Source organism: Pristiophorus japonicus, chromosome 23 (genome assembly GCF_044704955.1).
Source record: "Pristiophorus japonicus isolate sPriJap1 chromosome 23, sPriJap1.hap1, whole genome shotgun sequence".
Taxonomy (NCBI): domain Eukaryota; kingdom Metazoa; phylum Chordata; class Chondrichthyes; family Pristiophoridae; genus Pristiophorus; species Pristiophorus japonicus.
Genome location: NC_091999.1, coordinates 42,866,169 through 42,875,371, shown reverse-complemented (window position 1 = coordinate 42,875,371; position 9,203 = coordinate 42,866,169). Strand labels below are relative to the sequence as shown.

General features: G+C 43.4%; 1 non-coding gene across 1 annotated transcript; it reads left to right on the top strand.

Annotated features, from left to right (window-relative positions):
* The first annotated feature begins 8,735 nt into the window (after nt 1-8,735).
* Nucleotides 8,736-8,818, top strand: trnal-uaa (transfer RNA leucine (anticodon UAA)). Its single transcript has one exon. It is a non-coding gene; the product is annotated as a tRNA-Leu (tRNA).
* Nucleotides 8,819-9,203: the final 385 nt, after the last annotated feature.

The following is a 9,203-nucleotide window of genomic DNA, read 5'->3' as shown; positions in this document are numbered from 1 at the left end:
AGTCACTGCCTGCCATTCTGAAAAGTCCCCATTTACTCCTACTCTTTGCTTCCTGTCTGACAACCAGTTCTCAATCCATGTCAGCACACTACCCCCAATCCCATGTGCTTAACTTTGCACATTAATCTCTTGTGTGGGACCTTGTCGAAAGCCTTCTGAAAGTCCAAAGATGATGGGGGTTAGTGCAGGGTAGGTAATGAGGGGGGTGTGTTCCTGCACTTCTTCCTCCTCCTCGGCCCCAGCGAGGCACTGATTTTAAAATTCTCAGCCTCGTGTTCAAATCCCTCGATGGCCCCGCCCCTCCCTATCTCGAACCTCCTCCCGTCCCTACACCCCTCCATATCTCTGTACCCTCCTCCAGCCTGACACCCCTCCATATCTCTGTAACCCCCTCCAGCCCTATACCTCTCCATATCTCTCTAAACTCCTCGAGCCCCAACAACTCTCCCTATCTCTCTAACCTTGTTAGGGTTAACTTCAAACCACCACTCGGATTCTGTTAGCCTTAAACTAAATGCAGGTTTTATGAATACAAGCCGGCAGGGGAGCTATCCTTGAAGGAATCCTCGAAGATACTGCCAAAGGCATCTTAAGTTATACAGTTTCAGATTATAGCATTACATAATTACGCAAGTTACAATTAATACATGCTGATTGATTAATACATGAATGATTGGTACAGCGATTCCTCCAATCTGGCTTCTATATGCCTTAATTATTAAATGCAAATACATGTTGTTATGATTTTTTAAATTTAACTATTATCTTGCTATAAAATTCAAATTCTATGTTATCTGTGTCCGTGCCCAGCTCCCTTTGGTCTATGAATTGGAACATCTGCTCCTCTGTGGAAGGCATCCCACATATGCTTCCCACAGTCTGAAAAACAGGCTGTGGGATCCATTTTAAAAACCTGTTAACTCCATTTTAAAACATCACAATTATTGTTATTAATTGTAATTACAATTTGTAATCTGCCCTCTCAGTCCCCCCCTGTTGGTCCCTGATTATTTCTCAATAATCAGCTGACCACATATATGTTCTGATCCATCTGCTGGAAATGGTGATATCAAGACAATATCCCTGGGATCATTGTAGTTCCATCTTTTGCGGAGTCTTTACATACTACCCCTGACCATTTCCCTGGGATATTGGCACGCCACTTATATTTCTTTTTGTACATACAGTGCATAAGCTCGGGGGTCTTGGCTGTTTCCCTCATGCATTACAAAGTTATTCGCCTCGCTATCATGCCTACATTACACAATTAACAAGGTTGTTTGCTGTTCGGCTAGAACCACGTGGTTGTATATCTCTCTGATCTTACACATCAGATATAGTTGGATCACGATACATATCTCTTCCACTACCATTATTATCACAATTGAATGCCACATCAATTTGAGGACTGCACAGCCCTTAAAAATATCCCACCATGAACAACAATTTTCCTTTCCCTGCCTTATTCTGTCTTGATTCGTGTGTCTCCCGCCTCGATTTCATTGATCAGGCAATAAGATTGGGACACTCACGACTCAGATAAGGTATTCATGCCGTCTTTTTGATTGATTAACCTTCTTTGGATCTCGCAAAGGCTTTCTGCATTCTTGGTTACGGGCCTTGGCCAATCTCTTCTTTCTGCTTCTCTTGTATCTGCCTGCACAGTCTCCCAGGAGCATCAACACCACGATCAGCTACACTAGGACTAACACATGGGATATAATACTGATCCCTGTCTTGTAACTTTGCTCGGGTAAGCCTCGCCTGTCTTTGCACTTATTACATAACAAGATAGTAACTCAAGGCAATTACTATTTGTACTGCCACTAGGTTATTTGAAAGGATCGTTATCCAGGGATGTCTAATCTCAAGTACCAAGGCGGGTTTTTCAGGTTATCCTTCATTTCACTGTCCAGTTCTTTTGCTTTATCCTTCAGCTCTTAATATCTTTTAACGTTATTTCTTGAGCTCAGTTAAATCTTCAAGTAACAGGGGAATTGATTGTGCTTGCTCTTACATGTAAAGATCAATATCTTGCTTAATCTCACCGCTTATATTTCATGTCATTGTCTTCCTGGCCTGTCATGCGTGCTCTTCCCACTGACACCGATTGTCTTGGAATAACGTAAGTTCCCAGGCTAGTTACCACACAATATTCTCCTCGCCCTTGATAGGTGTAATGTGTGGGTTCGGTTCGGGCAGGGTATATTCCAATGACACATCCTTCCGTAGTATTGTCAAACCCGCATCTATCCTTCTCCCGTCTCCCAGAGGGTGAGGACCTATAATTAGGCTTCCTCCTCTCCGACATATGGATCAAGATATTCCCCTTATATTTCCATTCTTTTTGATCTCATACTGGTCCATCGCGGATGTACTCTTCCCCTCATATTATGTTTGTTTCCCCTCACATCTTCCTGTAACCGCATACACCCTTGTCATTCCTTTCAAAAAGGGCCACATTACCGCTAAAGTCTAAAGGGACAAAGTTGTTAAAAAGATAAGCCTGAAGGCTCTGTGCCTCAATGTGAGGAGTATTCGTAATAAGGTGGACGAATTAACTGCGCAGGCAGCAATTAATGAATATGATATAATTGGCACCACGTTGACATGGCTGCCCGAAGGCTGTGTCCCTGGTTCTGGACTTTCCCAACATCGGAAACAAGCTACACGCATCTAACCTGTCCCGTCCCGACAGAATCTTTATGTTTCTATGAAACCCCTCTCATCCTTCTAAGCTCCAATGTATAAAAATCCAGTTGATCCAGTCTCTCCCCATATCACAGTCCAGCCATTCCGGGAATCAGTCTAGTGAACCTTCGCTGCACTCCCTCAATAGCAAGAACGTCCTTCCTCAGATTAGGAGACCAAAACTTAACACAATATTCCAGATGAAGCCTCACCAAGGCCCTGTACAACTGCAGTAAGAATCTGTTGAATCTGCATTTTACTGTAACTCTATGACATTCTGAACCGATAAAGAAATGGAATCGTGAAATGTATCTGTGTCTCTCAGTCTCTGCCTCACTCTCTACCTCTGTCTCTTTAGAGATCTGTGCATGTGTTTGCGTGTTTGAGTCTTTGTCTCCCTCACTCTGCCTCTCTCTGACTCACTCTATCCCTCCCTGTTTCTCTGTTTGTCTCGGTCTCTCAATCTGCCCGTGTCTTTCTCACAGTGCCCAGTTCTGTTCCAATGGTATTCTCTCAGTGTCTCTGTCTGATTGTCTCTCTCTTTCCCATCATCACTGTCCATCTATGTCTCTGCCTGTCTGTCTCTCTTTGCCTGTCTCTGTTCGACCCTGTCTCTAACCTGTTGAATATTTCCATCATTTTCTGTGTTTATCTCTGTCTCTCTCTCTCTCTATCTTCTCTCTCTCTATCTCTCTCTCTCTTTGTCGCTCCCTTTGTCCATGTCTTTTTCTTTGTCTCTGGTTTTCCATTACTATTTGCCTCCCTCTCTTTTTGGAGCACACACACACACACATCTCTGTGTATGTGTGTGTTTGAGTCTTTGTCTCACTCAGTCTGCCTATCCCTCTCAGTCTCACACTTGCTCTCTCTCTATTTCTCTAGCTCGTTGTCTGTCTCTCCCTGTTTCTCTTTTTGTGTCTGTCTCTCAACGTGTCTGACTCTTTCTCATGGTGTCCACCTCTTTTCACAGCTCGATTCCTGCTATCTCAAAATCTATACCCGTCAGTACCTCATTAGTATAGTCGTGGAGGAAGCATTTTCGAAATGTAGAATTATACTTCTGTTATTCGGTATAGATTCATATTAAAAGTTCCAGAGCAACATAGAAGAGTAAAAATACAGCAAGAGGAGATTGGCTCTTCAAGATTTTTAGGAAACGGAGACTTTTTCAGGACTCTGTGGTGTTCTGATGCAGAGAGATGGATGATTGAGTTTTATCTGAGGAACATTTAAAGAGGCAGAAACCCAATAGTCGTGCCTGGGTGGTTAAGGCGATGGCCTAAAAGACCCATTGGGGTTTCCCCGCGCAGGGTCGATCCTGCCAACTACCGATTTCAGCATTTTCCATTCCATTTTACAATTTAACCAGATCCATGCAAAACGGATCATGAGTTGGCTGGAATAACGTCCCACACCTTTCAACACTGACATTTTTTTCTCATTTTCATTAATCTGCAAAATTCACGATACAAACGGATAGGAAAACGTAAAAATCAGCCAAATTAGCGACAGTGATTCCGCCTTTCTATCCCTCTTTATGTCGAAGGCACTCTGTGTATGTCCGTTGGTGCGTGTATATTTTTGGTTATGTGTGTGTGTGTCTCTGTGTCTGTCTATCTGTATGTATCATGTGCAACTGTCTGTGGATATCATCACCATGAATTTGGTATGTCCTGGAAATTTTTAAAAAGACTTGGGGAAAATAATACGGTTGTGACATTTGATATCGGCTTTGGTTCAGCGGCAGCATTTTCGACTTCAAGTCCCACTCCTGAGACTTGAGCATATAATCTTATCTGACACTCAAGTGCAGTACTTGCGGAATTTTGCATTGGTGAAGCTGTTGACTTTAGGATGAAATATTAAATTGAACCACCGTCTGCACCCTCGGGTGAATGTGAAAGTTCCGACAGCATTATTCGATAAAGAGCAGTGAGTTGTCCCCGTGTCACTTTTATATAAATATTGTGAAATGCTCACTGAAAACCTGTGTGTATGCGTGTGTCGATGAGGGTGGAGCTCAAGCCCAGATTCTCACAGGGACAGAATGTGAAGGGTCACAAGTCCAGAATTGCCGAGTGTATAAATCGTTGCATTTAAGATTTAATGGCTTTATACCCGCGTGGGCTCGAAGCCCACTCCTGGTAACTCTTGAATTTAACACCGATTTTCTCCCATCCTGCTCAGTGATATCCGAATGCCTTCTGTTGAATCTGTAACTCTGTCACACTCTCAACTGACAAAGAAATGGGATTGTGAAATGTATCTGTGCCTCTCACTCTCTGTCTTTGAGAGGCCTGTATATCTTTATGTGTTTGAGACTCTGTCACTCTCTGATTCACTCTGTCTGAGGACCTACAAGCTGAATTAAGGGAGCTCAGAGTTAAATTAAAAAGTCGGACCTCAAAGGTCGCAAACTCAGGATTGCAACCAGTGCCACCTGCTAGTCGGAGCAGGAATCGCAGGATAGCTCAGATAAATACACATGACTTGAAATGTGTTGCAGATGGGAGGGATTCAAGTTCCTGGGACTTTGGAACCGGTTCTGGGGGAGGTGGGACCAGATCTAAACCGGAAGGTCTGCACCTGGGCAGGACCAGAACCAATGTCCAAGGGGGAGTGTTTGCGAGTGTTGTTGGTGAGGGTTTAAAGTAATATGGCAGGGCGACGGGAGATAGTGGGAAGTAGAATGGGCACAGAAGCGAAAGAATAAAAGTAAAGTTGGAGGGCAGAGAAACCCATGGCAAAAATCAAATAGGGCCACTTTACAGCCAAATTCTATGGGTCAAAATGTGTTAAAATAACAAGCCTGAAGGCTCTGTGCTTCATTGCGAGGAGTATTCGTAATAAGGTGGACGAATTAACTGCACAAGCAGCTATTACTGAATAAGATATAATTGGCATGACGGAGACATAGCTCCAGGGTGACCAAGGCTGGGAATTCAACATTCAGGAAGCATTGACAGAAATGACAAGGTGGTGGGGTAGCGTTGCTGGTTAAAGAGGAAATTAAGGCAATAGTCAGGAACAACATTAGCTTGGATGATGGGAAACATGTGTGGGTGGAGCTGCTGAATACCAAAGGGAAGAAAACGCTAGAGGAGTTGTGTACAGATCAGCAAACAGTAGTAGTGAGGTTGGGGACAGCATCCAACAAGAAATAAGGGATGTGTGCCATAAAGATACAACAGTTATCAAGGGTGACCTTACTCTACATGTAGATTGGGCGAAACAAACAAGAAGCAATACGGTGGAGGAGGATTTCCTCGAGCGTACTGAGGATGTTTTTCTCGACCAATATGTCGGGGACCATCTAGAGGGCTGGCCATCCTAGACTGGGGGATGTGTAATGAGAAAGGACTAATTAGCAATCTTGTTGTGCGAGGCCTCTTGGCGAAGAGTGACCATAATAAGGAAGGATTCTTCATTAAGGTGGCGAGTGACACAGTTAATTAAGAGACTAGGGTCCTGAACATAAGGAAAGGTAACTTAGATCGTATGAGACGTGAATTGGCTAGAATAGACTGGCGAATGATACTTAAAGGGTTGACGGTGGATAGGCAATGACAAACATTTAATGATCACATGGATGAACTTCAACAATTGTATTTCCCTGTCTGGAGTAAAAATAAAACGGGGAAGGTGGCTCAATCGTGGCTAACAAGGGAAATTAAGGATAGTGTTAAATCCAAGGAAGAAGCAAATAAATTGGCCAGAAAAAGTCGCAACCTGAGGACTTGGAGAAACTTGGAATTCAGCAGAGGAGGACAAAGGGTTTAATTAGGAGGGGGAAAATAGATTATGAGAGGAAGCTTGCTGGGAACATAATAAAGTTCTATAGATATGTGAAGACAAAAAGATTAGAGCAGACAAACGCAGGTCACTTGCAGTCAGATTCAGGCGAATTTATAATGGGGAACAAAGAAATGGTAGACCAGTTGAACAATTACTTTGGTTCTGTCTTCACGAAGGAAGACACACATAACCTTCCAGAAATATTGGGCACCGAGGATCTAGCGAGAAGGAGGAACTGAAGGAAATCTTTATTAGTCAGGTAATTGTGTTGGGGAAATTAATGGGATTGAAGGTCGATAAATTCCCGGGGCTTGATAGTCTGCATTGGAAAGTACTTAAGGAAGTGGCCCTTGAAATAGCGGATGCATTGATGATCATTTTCCAACAGTCTATCGACTCTAGATCAGTTCGTATGGACTGGATGGTAGCTAATGTAACATCACATTAGGGTGATAGAAAACAGATAATTATAACCGGTTAGCCTGACATCAGTAGTGGGGAATATGTAGGAATCAATTATTAAAGATGAAATAGCAGTGCATTTGGAAAGCAGTGACAGCAAGAGCAGATTGCCTCTTCCAGATTTTTAGCAAACGGTGACTTTTTCACGATTCTGCGGCCGTCTGCTGCACAGAGATGGACGTCTGAGTTCTATCTGAGTAACATTTAACAATGCAGCGAGCCAGTAGTCGTGGCCCAGTGGTTAAGGCAATGGACTAAAAATCCATTCGGGTTTCTCCGCGTAGATTTGAATCCTACCGACGATGTTTCTCAGCATATTTCATTCTGTTTGACAATTTAACCAGGTCCATGCAACACTGATTCTGAGATAGATGGAAGAACGTCCCACACCTTTCAACGCAGCCGCTGTTTTCTTTCTTTAATTAATCTGCAATATTCACGATACATACGGATAGAAAAAAGCAAAAGCCAGCCAAAGTAGCAACAGTGACCCTGCCTGTCTATCCATCTATTTGTCTAAAGCACTCTGTGTATATCTTGATCTGGGTGTCAAGGTGCATCAGTCATTGATTGTTGGCAGGCAGGTGCACCAGGCGGTGAAGAAGGCAAATGGCATGTTCGCCGTCAGAGCAAGAGGATTTCTATATAGGTGCAGGGAGGTCTTACTGCAATTACACAGGGTCTTGGTGAGGCCACACCTGGAATATTGTGTTCAGTTTTGTTCTCCAAATCTGAGGAAGGACGTCCTTGCTATTGAGGGAGTACAGCGAAGGTTCACCAGACTGATTCCGGGGAAGGGAGGACTGACATATGAGGAGAGACTGGATCAACTGTGCTGGTATCCACTGGAGTTCAGAAGAATGAGAGGTGCTCTCATAGAAATATATAAAATTCTGACGAGATTGGACAGCTGAGAGGCAGGTAGAATGTTCCCATTGCTGGGGAGTTAGAGAACCAAGGGTCACAGTCAAAGAATAAGGGGTGAGGCATTTAGGACCGAGATGAGGAGACACTTCTTCACTCAGAGAGTGGTTAACTGTGGCATTCTCTACCGCAGAAAATTGTTGAGACCAGTTTGTTAGATATATTCAAAAGGGAGTTAGATATGGCCCTTACGGCTAAAGGGATCAAGGGGTATGGAGAGAGAGCAGGAAAGGGTTACTGAGGTTGAATGATAATCCATGATCTTATTGAATGGTGGTGCAAGCTCGAAGGGCCGAATGGCCTGATCCTGCAATTAATTTCTATATTGCTATGTTGATGCGTGTATATTTTTGGTTATTGTGTGTGTGTGTGTGTCTGTGTATGTCTATCTGTATGTATGTCTCTGTGTATGTGCAACTGTCGATGGAAATCATCACCATGAATTTCGAATGTCCTGGAAATATTAAAAAACTTGGAGAAAATAATACGGTTGTGATCTTTGGTATCAGCTTTGTTTCAGTGGCTCCATTCTCGACTGATCAGGATGTTGTGTGTGTCAGCCTCACTTCTGAGACTTGAGCACATTATCTTGGCTGACACTCAAATGCAGTACTTGGGAAATTTTACATTGTTGAAACTGTTGACTTTCGGATGAAATGTTAAATTGAAGCTGCGTCTGCACCCTCGGGTGGATGTGAAAGTTCCCAGAGCTTTACTCGAAAAAGAATAGGAGAGTTGCGCCCGTGTCAATATGATGAAAAATGTTCGAAAATGCTCCCTGAAACCCGGTATGTTTATGTGTTTCTGTGGGGGTGAAGTTGAAGCCCAGATTCTCATAGAGACAGAGTCCAAGTGTTGACAGGACCAGGATGGCCGAGTGGTTAAGGCGTTGGGCTTAAGATCCAATGGGTTTATACCCGCGTGGGTTCGAACCCCACTCCTGGTAATTCCTTAATTGAACAGAGATTTTTTCAATCCTGTTCAGTGAACCCCGATTTTCATCTGTTGCATTTGCATTTTTCTGTAACTCGGTAACACTCTGAGCAGATAATGAAATAAAATTGTGAAATATATCTGTGTCGCTCAGTCTCTGCCTCACTCTCTCTTTGGAGAGCTGTGTATGTGTTTGAGTCTCACTCTGTCTGTCACTATTTCTCTGTTTGTCTTTGTCTCTCAATCTGTTTCTTTCACACGGTGTCCAGTTGTGTTCCAATGGGATTCTCTCAGACTCTCTGTCTGACTAGCTCTCGCTTTCCCATCATCTCTGTCTGTCCATGCCTTTGCCTGTCTCTGTTAGTCCCTGTCTCTCACCTGATGAGTATTTTCATCAT